This window comes from Labrus bergylta, chromosome 22 (genome assembly GCF_963930695.1).
Source record: "Labrus bergylta chromosome 22, fLabBer1.1, whole genome shotgun sequence".
NCBI classification, from domain to species: Eukaryota; Metazoa; Chordata; class Actinopteri; order Labriformes; family Labridae; genus Labrus; species Labrus bergylta.
This window is the reverse complement of record NC_089216.1, coordinates 17,305,970-17,325,665: the sequence shown is the minus strand read 5'-3', so window position 1 is coordinate 17,325,665 and position 19,696 is coordinate 17,305,970. Positions and strand designations below refer to the sequence as shown.

The 19,696-nt window shown below is 39.1% G+C and overlaps 2 long non-coding RNA genes across 3 annotated transcripts in view; one reads left to right on the top strand and one right to left on the bottom strand.

Annotated features, from left to right (window-relative positions):
• Window positions 1–10,084, top strand: part of LOC136177466 (uncharacterized) — a 43,009-nt gene extending 32,925 nt beyond the window's left edge. Inside the window, exons 2-4 of one of the 2 annotated variants that reach the window (XR_010665081.1) lie at window positions 2,601–2,821; window positions 9,397–9,447; window positions 9,647–10,084. This is a non-coding gene — a long non-coding RNA (uncharacterized lncRNA). Of the gene's footprint in view, window positions 1–2,600; window positions 4,763–9,396; window positions 9,448–9,646 lie in introns of those variants that run through there. The other variant, XR_010665080.1, reaches the window with a different exon arrangement.
• Window positions 10,085–10,287: 203 nt separating this feature from the next.
• On the bottom strand, window positions 10,288–12,179 carry LOC136177440 (uncharacterized). The gene is made up of 3 exons (XR_010665045.1): window positions 11,184–12,179; window positions 10,950–10,999; window positions 10,288–10,597 (listed from the first exon to the last, which is right to left on the bottom strand). It is a non-coding gene; the product is annotated as an uncharacterized lncRNA (long non-coding RNA).
• Window positions 12,180–19,696: the final 7,517 nt, after the last annotated feature.

The window sequence follows — 19,696 nt, the reverse complement described above, 5'->3', positions numbered from 1 at the left end:
TGGTCCACACGCCGCCCAGGTTAGAATCTGACCTGTGGCTCCTTTCCGTCCTGCACACCCCACTCTCTCTCTCTCTCTCTCTCTCTCTCTCTCTCTACCATATTTCTGACTATCCACTGTCTTATTTCTCCAATAAAAGCATTAAATCCCCCAAAACAAACCTTTATTAAATAAAATAAAAGATTACATTGTTTTAAACAAGTGGTCTTAAAGTCACATCTTTTTTTTTCTTTTTACTCTTATCTTATCTGTCTTGTATCCATTGAGTTGTATTTATATCAAATGTGTTTTCCCCTCTAAATTAATGTAGTTTTTGCAAGAAACAACTTTAATCTGCCCAAAATTGTTTGTGCTCAGAAGCACACAAATAATGTTAAGTTAAATACAACTTACTTTTATCTACAAACCAAATAGACTATCAGCATAAGGCAGGATTGGTAACCTTTTAAATGTGGCATGTTAATTTAAAATATCTGTCGGCTTTTTTAGAGCGCCGTTTTTTTCTGCTGCTCCACGTCTCCCGTTGTTAAAACACATTGTACAATAATGAAACACACATAACTTTTAGTCTTTTATATTGTTGGATATATTAGGCTATGCATTTTAATAAAAACACTGCAAAAAAAAGAGCTAAACACCGATGCTCCTCCTCCTCTCTGCAACTGGGTTTGTTTCCCCGACATAGAGGAAATCATTGACCAACACACGCACACCAAAAACAACAAAAACAACAACAAAAACACGGCTATCTATGGGCATGACAAACTATATAGCCTAGAAAAAGAACTGCAGAAATCCATAACAGATGCAGCAGCGAACAAACAAACAGATGAACAAATGAACAATCAGCACCTTGGACAGCGCTGCGGCACGTGATGCACATACCTGCGGCAAAAGTGTTCAACCTTTACGGTGCACTTCCCACTCACAGGGCGCTTGAACCCCTTGCAGGAGACAATGGTCATATTTTTCTTGCACTGCCTTCTTCTCAGCGCTTGTGGATGCTGTGGGTCAGTGGGCACCGACATCAGACTGGCCTTGACACGCAGGTGTTCCTCTCTCTGTTCCTTTGCCGGCTCAAGAATGAGCATGTATCTATCTGTTTATGGTCTCTATCTATCTATTTGTATATCCCATCTCCCTGTCGCTCTTTGTTAAATTCCTGCGCATATATATGAAGTCTATAAATAGAAACAATAACTAATAAAAATTAAAACGACGTGCGAAAACAATCCAGGGAAATGTATCATTTTCAACTGCCGTCAATATGAAGGCGCCGGCAGTTAGAGGTATAAATGCTCAGAAATCTTGTGTGTTTTATTTTAGTTACACATAGGCTTCAGAAAACATACAGGACACATATTTAAGAAAAGTCATTGGCTGAGAGGCTTGTACGTTTTTATTTAAAAAGAGTTATTTGTATTATAAAAACCCAAACCGTCCGTCACACGGTCTTGGCGGTTCTAGTGTTAACACTCCTCAGGAGTCGAGAGGGATTTTTTTTTAAAAGGCAGTTTTGCTATGTTGAACGCAGAGACTTATAACACAGCGGCTCTGGTTGCACGGAGCCTGCAGAGCGTGCGCCTGCACTCTCTCACGCGCTCTCTCTCCCCCCGCTCCCTCTCTCTCCCCCCGCTCCCTAAGAACAGGTGGGATATATATACTTGGGCCCAGGTATCGTGTTTGTGTGGGAAACACTGGAGATTAAATATTCTCAAACAGGTTGTTGGTATAAACTTTTTATTTTTATTGTGCTGCACTTTTTTTTGGATTTGGGTAAATGTCAGAGTTGTTTTCTGAACTAGTGTTCACTATATAGTCCTATAGTGTGGCTGCCAACAGTCAATAATAAATAGCCTCCTGCGTAAAATGTGTGTAGAAATAGGCCTACAGTGTATTTTAACATCTACCATAATGGTGGTACTTGGAGAGCCAAATATTTTCGGAGGTGGTACACAGTCTAAAAGGTTTGAGAACCACTGGTGTAATGCATCTCTCTGCAGGACGACCTCCCCCGGCTCAGCTCAGACTCGTAGTTCAGAGCGACACAGCAGCACTTCTCCTTCATCTCCCGCACGATCTCCATCTCTGCTGAGGTGCACATGCACACGCTTTGTTCCTGCAGGAGCTTCGAGCACAACAACAGGGGAATCATTTAGCAATCAAAACAGGACCCCAGACTGATTCAAACAGCTCATTAAACAAACTTTCTTTTTACCAGACTGACCCCACCATCAAAATAAAAGATGATTATACCTTTTTAAGATGCATTGTAACGTCGACACCAGTGTAGGTGTATGTACCTGCTTTGAAAATTTAGAACATTTGCTATTTATTTTAGCAGTTAGAGGAAAGCATGTAAGGTAGAATGATTAACCGTTAGCTTCATGAGGTGCCCCTTCAGTAACTCTGTTTGTTTAGTTCCATCATGTGAAGAACCCAGAGAACCTGCTATGAGGAGAGTACCTATAAAAATAAAAAAAAGTCACAGTACACCAAAATACAAAAATGAAAATGATGGTTTATAGCAGTGAGTACACGCCCTTTTTGTAGCACTGCTTTGGTCATGTTTTGAGTTTCCTTTCTATCTGCTCCTGTAGGAGGGAACACCCTGCTGGACGGCCTGCCTGAGCGGCTCCAGACTGAAATCAAAGGACTGGTTCCCCCCGACACGGGGGAGAGTGTTCATGTTACCAGCCCGAAGGACAGAGACTTTTCAGTGTGGAGGGGAGGAGCAGTGCTTGCCAACCTGCCCACCTTCAGCTCCGCATGGATCAGTCAGGAAGAATACGAGGAGTACGGACCGCAGATCATCATCTGAGTAATGTACCGATTAACTTTTTACTACACAAAGTGCAATATACAAACAGCCCGAAAACAGTGCCATGGACCGGTCCTCCTTTAATATTTATCTGTCTTGTATGTATTTACGGCTTTAAACCTGCAGTCGGTGTGGATCCTGACTAGTGTACTCTTACCTATCACCTGAGCTGCTACTGACCCGCTGCACACTCTTAAGCTATTTGCTCGAGGTTCCAGGCTCTTTGCTCTAAGCCCTGTTGCTAAGAGCAGCAAACATGGCATGGATGAAAATTATATTTATGCCCTTAAAATGTTGTCCGTCAATGTTACTGTTCATTAAGCGCCTTAAACTGTGTCTAAACTTTCCCAAGTTGTGTTCTATTTTGTGTCCCATCAAATAATAAGCAAGAGTTTAAAGTATAGAAATGTTTATGTTTAAGAGACAAGAATTGAAGCTGGCCTTTAATTGATGTCTGCCAATTATTTTTTCCAAAATAAGCAATTGAGGGACAAAGATAAATCACTCAACGTGCTGACTATATAATCAAATATCAAATATATCTTTATACAAAGATGTAAACACAGTTGGTGTAACAGTTTGATCTTAATGTGTGCGACATGGTGCAAGTTGGATTTTGAATGATTAAGATCAGTGCAGCTGTGCAGTGTTCACAATCTAAAATATTGGATAGAAACACCATTAAATGATCTTAAGATGGATTATTAAGACCACTTTTCTCAAACTTTTTTTCTGGATTTTATGTTCCATTTTTTCCCCCTTAAATATCAAGAAAATGTTTGCTTGTAATGTTATGTCTTTTTTCCCCTCACACATATCATAACATTACAGCTTTAGAAGATGTTAACACATTATCTAGGAACATTTTTAATTTCTTGCAGATGAGATAAAGTGGTTCCCTCTTTTGGTTAAAGCTCATTGTACATGCAAGTTTGCTGTTTCTGCAGGAGTGTGAACCGGTGGGGAGAGACGTGTGGATTTGTGGGATATGAAGTTTACTAGTAAACATGTAGCTGAGTCATTGTAAATTAATGGTTATTTTCCAGCTGAAGAGCCCTTTGGTCAGCATGTCTTTTGTTGTGTTCATGGTGTAAGATTTGAAGTGCGGTATTTGAGTGCTAATACCTCTCATGTCTGTAGAATAAGCAGATGAAGTTGATGCTACTGCTGCAGGAACAGTTTGTGTTTGATGTGTCATTTTTTCTATTTGAGTGATGTGTCTTATAAATGATTTCCTGAGTTTTGTTTAGAATTGTTAAAAGTTGTGTGCATGTTTTTTTTTTTTCTCTTTCACAGTAATGGTCATTACTTGTGACGGGTGTTGCCAAATCTGCTGTATTTATCTCTTTACCATGAAACCTTGAAGACCCCTTAAGCCAACCTGTATATAAATATTAAGTTTACTTTTTGGATGTGGAGTTTTTGCATTGAATTATTTTGTTTTGCATGTAATTAAGTTGCTCTTTTTCTGCATGTTTTCCTCTGTGTGCTTGCTTGTCTTAGTATTTTGCTCTTTAAAAGGCAAAGGGGGGTTGTCATGTGACCTAAAGCTCAGCTCTGACGCGGGAATCACCATTAAATGTGACTGTAGGAGCCAATTTAGTGTGTGTGTATTTATGTGTTTTATTTCTATGGCTTTAGTTTATATGTTTATTTATGTACTCAGATTGGACACTAGGTGGTGATAATTGATCATTTGGGTTAATTGGTCAGGTGGTTGGTTGAGTGTTTATATGTCACAGGTTACAGGAAACGGGGGCATAGGTGGTGGGAACATACGGTTCTTACCATAACAGAACGTAACACAGGATAACGCAAGTAGGATATTTAACATAACAAAAGAACGACAACAGTATAATCTCGGAAATAACAACTCATCATATCATCATCACGGTTTGTCTCTGCTTCATATGTGACAATAAAGTGGAACATCAGAAAGTACTTTTTGGACATTTGTTTATTTTTTATGCGTCAAGAACTTTCCATACACCTATGCAAGTGACTAAAGGCAAGATAAGAAATTTGGACATTAGATAGTCACTATAGTGACTGTAGTGTTTTCAGTCAGAGCCTCGTGTAAAGGCCAGGATGAACAGCTCAGTCTGCCTCGTTTACTGGCTTCATTTGAAAGAAACCGTCTTCTTTGTCCCCTAACTGTACTGCAACAGTCTGGACTGAGTCTTGCAAACTTTTCACCCAAACCATGCTATGTATGTGATGTATATATATTATAGCACTTAATTAAAACCAAAGTTATAAGTAGGATACATAAAAACTATAAAATCGTCATGAATCAAAAAAAGTTATCACAGTCAAGTCAAAGTGAAAAATTAATTAATACAGTTTAAGATATAAAGATATATTTTCACTATAGATGCACATTTTTTATTTAATAAATGGTTCTGTTCTTTTTAGCTGTTAAATATTTTTTAGTATCTAGTAGACCAACAGTGTATTTTTCTTTTAAATATTTAAAATTGACTCGACGTTTTATAACTAGATACAGGCAAAATAGTTTATTAAGATTAGCTGATCGATGAGTTTTATTTTCTTTTAACACGCTTGCATGCGGCTGTGAAATGAATTAAATCTGTTGTCGGTGTCGCATTTCTTTTCTGCCATCATGAGGGACGTAAGCCAAGGTCATGGCCAACGTCGACAGATTAACGGTAGTCATACGTTTGACACGAATGTGGTTGACAGACACACTGGACCAATAGTGGAGAAGACAGGGATTTCATTGGTCTAAATCTGTTCGTGTGCATCAAGCGTAAAGAAATGAGCCAACCAACGTTCGAGCTGAGGGGTAGAGGGCGGGGCTCAGCTGTAGTATAAAACAGATGGTTGTGCCGTTGGTGCGCGCTAACAGACACAAAACAAACAAAAAAAAAATGAGGGAAATTGTGCTTCTCCAGGTCGGTCAATGCGGAAACTAGATTGGTACCAAGGTTAGTACAGCTTTTTATGTGTTTTGTGCGGTTGAAATCGATGTATTTTAGAAAAGATACGCCGCGTCCTCTGTGCTTTTGTGAACGTGTAATCCAAACCTTGAATCTCAAAAGCTGCCCTTATGGGTTGTGATGCGTCGAATTGTAACGAATATAAATCGATTTTACCTAATTTACAAATCCGATAAATTGTGTTAATTTATACGCCGGTTGTTTGAAGAACTCAACCGTTAGATATCAGTTAACCACCGCGGATGGGATTGACCGTTGAGTGGTTAAAATCATTATTTAAATCTTATTCGGTGGACGTAATCGTTCCCGCAATGCAAAATATAGGAAGTTTAAAAAAAATTAAAACAAAAAAAAATGTCCGCAGTTGATACATTGACATCCAGAAGTGACGTTCAGCTGCTCATTTTGCATTTAAATACTGTTAAGCTTGATTTTATTTCCTTTCCTCTTCTGGAAAAGCCAGGGTGGTGCTGGCAACAACTGGGCCAAAGGTCACTACACGGAGGGTGCAGAGCTGGTGGACTCTGTCCAGGATGTAGTGAGGAAGGAGGCAGAGAACTGTGACTGCCTGCAGGGCTTCCAGCTCACACACTCTCTTGGTGGTGGTACTGGCTCTGGGATGGGCACACTGCTCATCAGCAAAATCCGTGAAGAGAACCCCAACCGTATTATGAAAACCTACAGCGTGGTGCCCTCACCCAAAGTATCAGACACAGTCGTTGAGCCCTACAACGCCACACTGTCATTCCAACAGCTTGTAGAAAGCACAGACGAAACCTTCTGTATTGACAACGAGGCTCTGTGTAACATCAGTTTCCGCACCCTTAAATTGCCAACCCCAAAAACAGCAGCCACTTTGTTGAGTTCATGTTGCTGAGCTCGGACAGCAACATGAACGACCTGGTGTCCGAGTACCAGCAGTACCAGGACGCCACCGTCGAGGAGGATGGAGAGTTTGAGGAGGAGGAGGAGGAGGAGGAGCTTGCCTAAACCTTTGCTGCCATTAAATGCAATGTTCAGTGTTCTTGTTTTTAATTAAAGTTTTTAATTCATTTTTGAAGTCTTAATGTGTTTAATAGTATTCACAGGCTACTTTCAAATTAATGAGATATAACTATGAAGTCAAAGCATTTATTAGAGTAGATGCACTACACTGTAGATAAGGTGTAGTTGCATGTCTGGTGTTTTGCCAGAAATACAGAAGTAAACAAACATTTAAAATCTGTTATCATGTGACTTAAATGAAAAGTAGTAAGATCATGATGGAGATTCTGGATATAAATGGATCATTCAATGTTTTGTTCTTATTTTTATTCATTGTAGATAAAGGTGCTGCTAAAATTTAGACAAAGAGCACATATATATATATATACATAATTAAATAAAATTAATTAAAATGATTAAATTACAAGCTGAAAGGAAAGTGTTCATCAGATAGCACATGCAGTGTTTGGCGTTTGAATTCTACTGATAGTTTGAAGGTAAGATACTGATTACTAATAACAATTTGGCAACATGTCTAAGCTGGATGCTTTAGGGACTCGACATAATTTATAATAATTTACAATACTTTGAACTCAAACTCTTGTGAGCTGTCTAACTTGCAGAAATACATTTATTAGTGATTAAGTCTGTCACAAGTTAAACCGCGTACACACATTTTTCCTTGGAAATTTGCATGTGAAGAGAAAAATATTCATTTACAACTGAAAGCACAGAAACAGAAACAAAATTAACTTGTAAAGAAAACTATCAACAGCCTGTTGAAAACAGCCAGAGTTGATGATTTCATCTGAAGTCCCGCCTCTGTCTAGACTAACAGCCAATTAGGCTGGATTCTGGGTTGGCAGATCAGATGTCAAAGGGGGGCCCATGCCGCCCCTCTGGACACACCCCTGCATGTGAACAAGATACTTTTTGGTGCTCCCTTGCAAAATGTTCACCGCAGTGATAGAAGATCACGTTAGGCCAGAGGGCAGAGAGAGACACATGAACCAAGTCATTTTCATATCAATCTAAAACACCATTTATTAAAACATCAAACCAGGTAATGTACATCAAATATTTCCTGATGTTGTCTTAACCCGTTACAGTCATCAAAGGTGCTGCAGCTGCATCTCGTTAGATTCACTGCTCTGTGCTTCATCCTGTGATTGAAAACAGATGATAAAGAAAGTAAGGTGACATTAACAAACAGCCCAAATAAAACTAAAACATCTTTCTTCCCAGATCTCAAACTATGAAGTAACTTTGACTTTATTATAACAATGAACAGTTATTTTGCAGTAAAAGATTTTTATACAACTATCCGTTTCATAAACTAGACATGTTCAAGTTTTGAAAAAATATGGTTATGCTTTGTTCTACCTCAGGTAGGGGTATCTGAACTTTTAGGGGCCCAAGTTCCTCTACTATACGGTAGTGAGCCTATTGGAATGACAGAGAAGGACAATTATTATACCGTATTGGTCCGAATATAAGACGACCCCCGTTTTTCAACACTCACATTTAGAAATAAAGATTTGCAGACCAGATCTTGTTTTTATAAAAAAACTTTTTTTGAAGAACTTCATTTTATTTGAAAATAACAATATCAAAAACACATTGAATTAAACACCTGTTGTATTAATAATTATAATAATAATTAACATACCGTATTTATCGGTATAGGCCTACGGCACTTTTCAAAACAAAGTGTTTCACAAGGGCGAACTATGTACAGTATGATTCAAAGTTAAAATCAATTAAACAATCAAGCAATATTATCAACATGTTTTTAACATTTTGAAATAACAGAGGAAATACAGGCAACATTTTTAACTAAACTACCGCTAAACTAAAACTCGCCAAACCTCTCCTCCGATGTCTCCTCTCTATTTCTCACACACACACACATACTCTGCCCCGCTGTGTTCACTCTCGCTCTCATCACTCCCCAATATTAAAAATACATTGAATTAAACACCTGTTGTTGTAATAATAATAACAATAATAAACATAGGCCTATTTATCGTTATATGCTACGGCACTTTTCAAAACAAGGTTTTTCACAAGGTCAAAACATGTACAGTATGATTCAAAATTAAAATCAAGCAATATTATCAACATTTTTAAATAACAGAGAAAATACAGGCCACATCTTTAACTAAACTAAACTAAAGCTTGCCAAACTTCTCCTCCGATGTCTCCTATTCCTCACACACGTCCTCCGCCCCGCTGTGTTCGCTCTCACGGGCCCTTTCCGAATTGTCACAGTTCAGTAGGCAGTACGTACTATTCAGTAGAGAGTTTCAGTATACTGAACTTTCGTGGTCATTCAGTATGCATTTTTTGGGTCCACCTCAGTATACTTAACTATATACTCTATATGTTACTTTTTACATGTATAAATCGTTTTTTACCGCTAATTAAATGGGCAAAAAGCAAGGGGCAACCTCCGGTCTCGAAAAATGAAGCCAATGCGGAAGTACAAAAAACTGCAGTTCCTCGAGGTTCCGCTTGAGGCTGGCTGCAGAAGCACCGGAAGTGCAATAAGCCCCCAGCCAAAAGGGGGGGGGGGATTTTTAACATATTTAAGTGAACAGTAAATCAATTGTTTTTTGTATTTTCATTTAGGCAAAGAAGAGATAAAAGCAGCTGGTCTGACATCTTCCTCAGAGGTGAAGTGTAAGTTAAAATCGTCTGTTAAAAGTTATCTTTTGTCAAAACAAGCTATTGTTAACAGTACAGTCTTCTAAAAATAAAAATCACACTGAGTCATACACCAGCCAAATGTTAAATAGAAGGTGATGTTTTCTTTTCCATTTTACAATCAAAAGAATCTAAAAATTACTCATTTCAACCTTCATCTGCACACCTGTTACAGTGGTCAGGCTGGGGTCACATAGTTTGAAGGAACCTCCTCCTTTTTTCACCTGTGCCAGATGCCCTGCTCATCCACTGTGGTAGAAATGACCTTATACCAGCAGCTCTCCCAGATGAAGAGTCCTCTCTGCCATCACCCAGAGGAGCTGATCGACGTCTGAAGAAGGTGGACAGAGTCTTTGTGACAGTGAACAGTGAGAAGGCTACCATAGTCATCCTCAGATAAAACACAGATCCAGGTCAATATTCAATTTATTTTTCTTTACATGATGTTGCCCTGTGTTTGAAAGGCCAGATGCTGGAGGGTTGTGTTGGATTTGCTTTTCCATCATATTTTAACAGTCAAACAATCATCCAGGATCTCTAAACTTTATTTCATTTTTGTTGGGATTTCTTTGTTAAATTATTTTTTATACTTTCTCATATGTCCCAGCAATTGGGCCTGATGGTCTCCCTTACTTATTTTCCACATGGTTAATGAAGCCAGGAGTTGTTTATTGAAGATTTCTTTTCATAAAATGTTTAAATAAACTTTTTAAAAATCTAATATGACTGTCTCTGATTAACTGGAGTAAAACATGTTGGTCACAGTAAAATAATTTAGCAGCTAAGTTTATAGTTCACATTTGAAAAGGCCTTGAACTGACATTAATTTCTTCTTGACAGCTAAGACAACAGCAAAGCTAACAGACGAGCTCAGCTTGTCACAGCCGGGCTCAAACTTATTTAATATTAAACATTTAAAGCCAATAAGCATAGCAAGATACGCATGAGATTTCATTTCAATTTATTCAATCACAGACTTGTCAAACAGTCTGGCATTTTGTGCTGCTGTTTTCAAGAGTTAATAACTGAAGAGAAGAAGACCATCGAGAGAGGACAGGAAACGCTCAGGGGACGAGTCCTCCATGTTGTCAGTGGTTGTTGATGGATCTGAATCTGAGGGCATCTTCTGTAATACAGAAAAACAATCATGGAGTTAAATGTAAAGTATAATGAATTTTACTGTGATGTTTCTGCCTCAGACCTGAAATCAGATCTGTCCTCAGGTTCTGCTAAACTTCAGGTTCTAAAGTTTGTTTTTAAGACAGGAGAACTATTTATGAGGAAAAACAAAATATATAATAAGACAAGATTCAATAATATTATCAGCTTTATGAATTCATGTTTTAAGACAAAAGTGTTCCTGCCACTTTCTATTGAAGATTATTGTAAACTGTCATCACATGGGCCAGCCTGATAAATTAAACTAATGTTAAATATTCTCAGATAATCAGACAGCCAATTTGTGTGCTGAACCTCACCGGAGCTGGAATCAGAGTCTGGACTGCTGTTTCCTTTGGGCATTGATTTCCTTGAAGACAGAAAGAAGAACAATTTAATCATGAACTAGACTTCTTGCAGAACCATAAATGCTGTTAAAATCTTCTGCTAGTCTTCCTTACATTTTAAGAAGGATTATAAATTGTTACTAAAATGACTTTGATGCTGAAAGCGGTTACAATAAAACGGTCCAATCATATGAGAGATAATTTTACCTTTGAGTCCAATGTGAAGGCGTTCTCTTCAGAATCAGCACTGCAAAGACAAGATGATGGCGCCCACCTTCACAACCTGCTGCTTCAGTCTGGCTGCATCATGGTCACCTACAGGAACAGCACAGAAATGCAATCAAAGTACTTCACTTTATTTATCAGAGGATGTACTGTATGCAAAGTAAAATAATTTAGCTGTAATTCCTCAAAAAGATTTGAGACTGCTTTGTTATTTGAGAGCACAGATTGTTTCTTTTCCCTTCTCTCTGTTTGCCTGTACATGACCTTTTAGTGCTGTAAAAGATGCTACAGTAAATCCTGGATCAGCTGTGTGGGTGGTGTGACTGTGTGGTAAAGCTTTGTTAAAGTTGTCACGCACATGCTCATATGCCTTTGGAGAGTAAAAGTGCAGTGTGGTGGCAAACTGCTTATAAAATATAAAATAGTATTTTATTGGTGAGGTGCCCCAATCCAAGCGTCCTACAGAGTAGCAGCAGCTTTAGAGGGAGGAGACGAGCGCATTATGGAGAGGAGCGCACCGGAGGGGGCGAGCTGGGGGAGAGACGCACAACCTGAGAAAAAAGAAATCCCAGTTTAAAATATAATGTTGACGAAAAGAGGGAAATAGGAAGACATAAATGTCCATGTTGAAATTCTTTTGAATGCAGAGGCTGTGGATATTCAGTTTTCTTTGACTATAAAAAGGCAACAATAGCCTGTAGTTTAATCATGGTGTTTCTCTTCGTTAACGATTATCGAAGCGAAATTAAAAAATAAATGCATGACATTTAAAACATATTAACATGTGTGGGGGAAAACGCGATCTTTATGTCTTCTTTTATTGTCTCCTCCTAACTACCATAACAGCAGCATGTTGTGTGTAACACTGGTCTCCTGGGTTAACACCTTCCTTTCAAAGGTGTTAAATACAGATACAGTCACAATCACTGCAATGTTTGTCAGGTTTTGTCAATTTTTAATTTCTCAATGAGCGTCATTAAATTTACAATATGATCAACTTGTGACTGTTGAATTGGCCGTGTGTGGAAGACAATGCAGAACATTTAGCACATTTAAGCAGCATGATGCTCAGTTAATATTACATTACACCGCCGCAGTAACAATTATATTAAATCAGATCTTACCTTTAGTTTTATCTGGATACATAGAGAACTACTCTACCCTCGTATATAGTACTATGAATTTCAGCCTGCACGGTTAAAGTAAAACCTGTTCCTCTCGGTATAGTCCACTTATCACTCAGACTGTAAACATGTACACATTAGTAATGATGCAGGCCAGATTTAAATTATGTGACTTTGTTTTTGTCCTAGATACTTTTGAGACTTTACCAGACGTTTTTATTTTTACTGTAAAATAACTGTACAGTCAATGAACCACATCTATGAGCAGATTTTATATTACGATTCTTGGTTTTAAATACAATTTCAATCACAATAGACATATGACAATATCAAGAAGCATAGCATGTTAGTTATTAGGTTTGCTCATGTTAAAAAATAAAATAAAAAGATAAGTCATGCTGGATAAGTAACCTAGCTTTACAACATTTCTAACCTTAGACTGCTTATGTGTTAGCTAGCTAGATAACGACTTTAACCAAACAATGACACATAAATCACACTTTTTTACTTACCGAAAAAACTGCAAAAATCCCTTAGCTCCCTCAGGTCGGTTAGAACAGTTTCCTGTAGAACAACTCATTCTTCCAGCTCAAAAAAGACGAAAAAACTGAACGGAAAAATTCAATGGCGTCTCGGCTTTCTTTCACTACATAACTTTTGCTATTCACAAAGAGAGCTACGCAAGATCGGCGGCTGACATCGTGAAATATGACGTAAAATCCTGTTTTTCAACCTCAAATAACTTTTTTAATTTAAAACAAACTTAACAGAAAAATGAGCACTTGAACACGATGTAGGGTGATAATAACTAATGATCACAGCAGAGTTTAGGTTTGGAAAAAAATTATGTGACGAGTATTTTAGCTTTACAGTTTGACCCACATCCAGTCTGTTATCATTGAGGAGGCGGGGTGACCTATACTGCAGCCAGTCAGTAGGGGGAGCTCTAAAAATAAAAGCTTCACTAGACCGGGGACCTTGTCCCATCCATTATTTTTACAGTCTATGGGCTCGATGAGGGTCAATAAACCACATAGGTCTGATTCCAACCCTCACCTCAGGTCATGAGCTCGAGACTTAAAGAATAAGATACAAGCGGCTGAAATGAGTTTCTTCTGGAGGGGCGCTGGGCTCGACTTAGAGAGAGGGGGAGGAGCTTAGACATTCAGGGGGAGGAGCTCCGAGTAGAGCCGCTACTCCTTCACATCTAAAGGAGTCAGCTGAGGTGGTTCAGGGATCTGATTAGGATCCTCCTCGACCCCCCTTTGGAGGTTTTCCTGGAATGCCAAACTGGGAGGAGACCCCGGGGCAGACCCTGAGTTCTCTGGAGGGAGGCTGTCACTCTGATGAACGCTAAACAGTCACAGAGTGTCAGACCTGTCACTGTGAAATACCAGTAACCCTGCTATCAAGCACCCACAGTGAGTGTACATAAGACTATTCTAAATATTTTTATTTTCAATAACTTAATCTTGGATATACTGTAATATTATCCTCTCACCAATCTATGCACACTACATATGTAAACACTGTTAAAACTCTACCTCATATATTAACCATCTGTTACAGAACTTCATATTTATTATCATGTTCTACTCACCACTGCACTATTCTCTTATTTAGCCTTGTATATTTGAGTGTTTTGCTTATATTCTTTTTAATGTACATTGTACATTGAGAGCACAGTTACTGAAGACACATTCCTTGTGTGTGTAAGCATACATGGCCAATAAAACTGATTCTGATGTGTATCATGTTGTTCCTAGGTGAAAAAAGAAATTCCTTTTTAAATTCTCATTATGACTATAAGAATAAATGACCATTATTAAGCTCACCTTCAGGTTAAAATGATTCTTCTTATAAATCCTCCTGCAGCGCCTCTACTGTCTCTCGTAGCTGAGGCCTTCTGCCTGTACGAGACAAGCCGTTGCAGTTTGTGTCTGTGGGTCAAAATAATGTGCTGTGACCCCGAGGTAACTGTGATTACTGAGAGAAGTCCAGTAGTCTCCGATGAGCGCAACCGTGTGTTTGTTTGTCCCAACGCTCCTCCTCCACTTTAGCTTTCTCGTCTTCATACAAGTTGCCTATCTTGGTTACAGTAGTGGCTCTCGAAGGCAATTCATATGTGCAGTCGTTGGATGCGATGCGAATTATTTCAAGCAGACCCTCGACCTCCACAATGTTAATCGGCCTACAAGCTGTAGCCACCCATTTAGCTATCGCTATTGAAAGTTAGTTGTTTGTAGAGTTGTCCAAGCGTCTCCGTTGCATACTATCCAGCGTGGCCTGCCTTTGGCGAGGGGGAGGGCTCTCTGCATCAGCGGTATGCTTGGCCAGCAAGTAAATGGTAAATGGTAAATGGACTTGAGCTTATATAGCGCTTTTCTAGTCTTCCGACTACTCAAAGTGCTTTTCCACCGCAGGTCGCACCCACCCATTCACACACTGATGGTAGTGATCGCTGTAAGATAAGATAATCCTTTATTTATCCCACAATGGGGAAATTTACAATGTAGATACATATGTAGTATCATCCATCAGAAGTAACTCACACCACCACTGAAGCAGTGGTATTTGAGACTTGACGTGCTCCGGTGGTAACTTAATTCACATCGACAGTAAATGCAGATAACTTTGGGCTCCCACTGTGGGCAGCTCCATCACTCTGACATCTCTCCCTTAGTGCATGTCCATATGATCCTGTTTGTGTGTGCATGTGTGTATATACATCAGCCTATGTGTGTGTTGAATGAGTACAGAGTGTAAAAACTGAAATTTCCCCTCACGGGGATCAATAAAGTAAATCTTCAATCTTCATCTTCTTCACGCCCGTGCGCAGGCACGTTACTCTCGCTCACGCTTGGTCAATGGATCAGGTCCAGTCAGGTTAGAAGTCGTGGTCTTTATACAGTCTATGGTCGCGGGCGCAGACAGTGACAAGACAAAGCAAGAGCAACAGGTTGGTGTTTGCATTAGTGTCCCATTTACTGTATAGAGGTGACACCACTTTTCAGAAGTACACACATACAGTCACAACAATCTACTTTCAAATCTACTTTGAATATGCGGAAAGTTATGAACAATACAGTTGAATAATTAATAGTAATTCAAAAATAAGTATAATTTCCTATCCATAGTAAAGAAATTTCCGCCATGAATTAATTCAGAAAAGGCACAAATTGTTGCATAAAAATTCACCAGAATGCAGGAAATGAAGTGTTTGACGCTCAAAATTTGTCACCCCAATGTTGAATCCAAACCTGCGCCCTTGCTTACCTACGTGAGTTTTTATGTCAAATAAAATGTTAAATTCCAATATTTATCAAAATAATAAATAAAAGTAGATGCCATTTATACGTGGGGTCCTTGTGGGATGTGAATTATTTATTAATCTTTTTATTTTTTTCAAAATCATCTATTTTATCAAGCGATGCCTTTGCAGTCATCTTTACTGATCGTGTTGTCAGAGTCTCCTCTCTGCACGAGAGTGTCAGCGGGCACTCCCTCTATGTCAGAGTTACAAGCTGCACGTGAATCAATCTCTGACTTGATTGACTTTTTTTTTTTCAATCAATGTATTTATTGAGTTTTATACATATCTTATTAACAAAACAACAAGAAATAGATGTATGCCACTTAACAAAAGCACCCACGGACATTTAACATTTAAACAAACTTCTTCTCAGATCAAAAGCCATCTTTTATACAAATATATAAAAAGAAGACATGAAAGGGTAATAAATCCTCCTAAATAAAGACATGTCATTATCTCCACAAGGTTCAGTCCAGTATATCTATGTATTGAGGTTTCTATCAGAGAAAACTCATTCCTCCTCTTCATCATCTGACAGATCAAAACTTTTCACAAAGGCAGTAAAGGGTCCCCATATCTTTTCAAACATGTCACCTTTTCCTTTTTAATATATATGTCACTCTTTCCAAAGGAAGTGTTATAAGTATTTGTTTAACCCAGTGTGTTGTACTTGGTTTTCCCAAACATTTAAATTGATTTTTTGGCATGTAAAAGACACATATCTATCATTATCTGATCATTTTTGGTAAACTTGTGATTGTTTGGGTAAAGTCCTAGGATAAAAAGCTTGGGATCCGTTGGAACATCTTTTAAAACAATTTCTTCTATCACCTTTTTAACCTCTTCCCAGAGTTTCTTAATGCTAATACACTGCCAAACACAATGAAACAGTGTTCCCTTCTCCTCAGTGCATTTTGTTAATCTGGAATATTCTTATCATATAGAATATATATAGGTTTAATTTATCTGCTGTGATGTATGTTCTCATTGTCCATTTGTACTGCAGTAGTCTTAACCGAGTATTAATTGATTGAGAGTGGACCTTAGTACAGACTGACTCCCAGTCCTCAGATGTTATATCCATATCTAGGTCCTTCCAGGGCCGGCCCGTGGCAGAGGCAGTATAGGCAAATGCTAGGGGCGCCAGCATCCATAGGGGGCACCAAAGGAGTGTGGCAGAAAAGTTGAAGATGAGAAGAAATAGAATGAAAAATGCGTTTAAATATCATTAAATATTATTAATCTATGTAAATTTCATGCTTTTATTTAGTTATGATCCAAAAGAAGCCATGAAAACACAACTATCACATATTTAAAAAGGCTATATTTTCTTGCCTCCTGCTTGACGCGGCTCATCACACCACAGCTGCTCGTTACCTGCTCGTTGTGGAGGAGGAGGGCAGGCGACTTATTAGAAGTGAGGGACACTGACCGTACCGATTAATATCATGTTTATAAATGACCGTAATGTAAACAACAACAAAGCCCTCGGGAGCCCAGGGACGAAAAAGAAGTAGAGGAGAAAAAATATGAAAAAGACACAGAGGTAACGTGCTGCACAGATCAATTATCTGTTGTAGTTATACTAGCTTGTTATGGATGGATGATAGTAACGTCAGTGTTTCCTATCTCGAGTTAACATCAGTTATTTCCACTGCACTTTTATTAGGTTAAGATTATTCATGTTAAGAAAATAACCAGTGTAAGAAATACACTTCTTCTTTTCTTCTTATGTTGCTTGGGACCCAAAACCTACTTTTATATTTATTGACATCTTTGTATACTTAGTTAGCTTTCACCCTAGTCGATTAAAATATTTATTTTCCACCTCCTGTTGTCATTAATAGTTTTAATCTCTTGCCTTTAGAGTATTGATGTCTAAGAGCATGAATGCATTTTGTGATAGAAGTCCTCACTGAATAGATAGTTGTGCATGCTGTAGGTGTGGTTGTAAGGAAAACGTTTGGGCTCACCTGAAAAACTATGCTGAGTTGTCTGTACTGCCCTGAAGACAAAATAATATTTTGTGTTCACACTTTATTATAAAATACAGATTGTTTAACAAATGCTCATCTCTCTCCAGATGCAATCAAACATTTAAATCCATCCCCTGCCATCCCAGGCCTGTGTGAACACTTCTGCTTCCTGCACTGTTTGATATTGTTTGTTCTATTACACTAGTTATTTGTATTTATTTATAAGAAATATTAGAGTTATAACCATTTTATTCATGTTTATTTATAAGTATTTTTTATTTTAAAATAAATAAATTATGTTAAATATAAAACTGTATGCCAGTTTTCTTTAAGTGGATGAATATAATATATTAGTGCTCAAACTGTCTGCAATTTAAGGGGCCTGACTCTGGGTCCTTCCTCCAGGCTTTCCACTTGTAATCAGAATTCTCTGTTGAGCTGGACATCCGCAGGTTATAAAGTTCTGATATTGCACCTTTGCTTAAACTGTCTTTCGACACTATTTTCTCCAAGTTTGATTTCAAGGGTTTGGTAAGCACATTATATTGTTTTGTTCTAATAAAGCTTCTAAATTGAAGATACTTAAAGGCTTTGTATGTGATTTTTCACACTTACATGTAGAAATCAAGTATATCCTCTGAAAATAACTCTGTGAGTCATGACTGTCTACAATGACTGTAACACCCGAGTCCCACTGTCTGTGATGCTTTCAGAGATTTCTGAGTCATCTCTTCAGTTTCAAGGTCCTTATCGTGAGAAGTTTATGGTCAAGTGTCTTCAACATGTTGACAAGCTAAAAGGATTAAATCCTCCACTAGAGGATTAATGGACCACCCTCAGCACCCCCTGAGACCCAGATGTAATTAAATCACTCTGTTATAGTAAACATCTGCTGTGTGTGTGTGTGTGACCTACTGGTAAAGGTGTGCCTCTCTCTGAGGGGGGAAACATGTCAGCAGAAAGGGTTGCTGACTTTCTGCTGGATGAGATACATGGCGAAGGCAAACTGCTCTCTGGTCAGCTTGCCTATCTGCCTCGTGTCTGACAGCGCCCTGCAGAGAAACATTCAGTTAATCACACCGAGCAGACTGACCGAGACCATGAGCACATATTATACAGAATCCACTTCTCCATGTTCCTCTAACTCTAAGATGTGTCTCTAGTCTGTCTACAAACCCCCCAATGATGAGAAAAGTCCATCCTCTCAGTCTTTCGCCTGCTCCACTTTTCAGAAAATGTGTGCTCAAACAGGTTGTTTGGAGATTTTCCCTTCATGTACAAAGGGCAGTAACCCCTCCCCCAGGTGGGTGACACTCCCACATCTAGGTGTTTGTTCTGCCCTCTGAGTCTGCCTTAGCAATAGGGCATGGAGCGAGAAAGCCAGAGACACCCAAGCCCTTCCAGAGAGGGGGCGTGGTCAGACACAGCTCATTTATCAGACCCCAGTATGTTAGGTCAGGACACACCTGCTCCACCACCATCATATTCAACACAGGCGTACCACAGGGCTGTGTGCTGAGCCCATTCCTCTACTCCCTCTTCACCCACGACTGCAGACTGCGGTGATTGGCCTCATCAGCAACAACGATGACACAGCCTACAGGGAGGAGGTACAGCATCTGGCCGCCTGGTGTGCTGACAACAACCTGCTCCTCAACACCAGCAAGACGAAGGAGCTCATCGTGGACTTCAAGAGAGAAAGAGGAAGCACGCACAACCCCATTCACATCAACGGGATGGCTATTGAACGTGTCTCCAGCTTCAAGTTCCTGGGGACTCACATCACAGAGGACCTCTCCTGGTCCACTAACACCTCCAGTCTGGTTAAGAAGGCTCATCAACGCATCTTTTTCCTGAGGACACTGAAGAGACACCACCTGTCTTCAGCTGTACTGATGAACTTCTACCGCTGTGTAATCGAGAGCATCCTGACCAGCAGTGTCACAGTCTAGTACGGAAACTGCTGTGTTTCCGGAGACTGTAAGGCGCTACAGCGGGTGGTAAAAACTGCCCAGTGTATCACAAGGTGCCCACTTCCTGCCATTGAGGACGTCCAAAGAAAACGCTGTCTGCGGCGAGCTC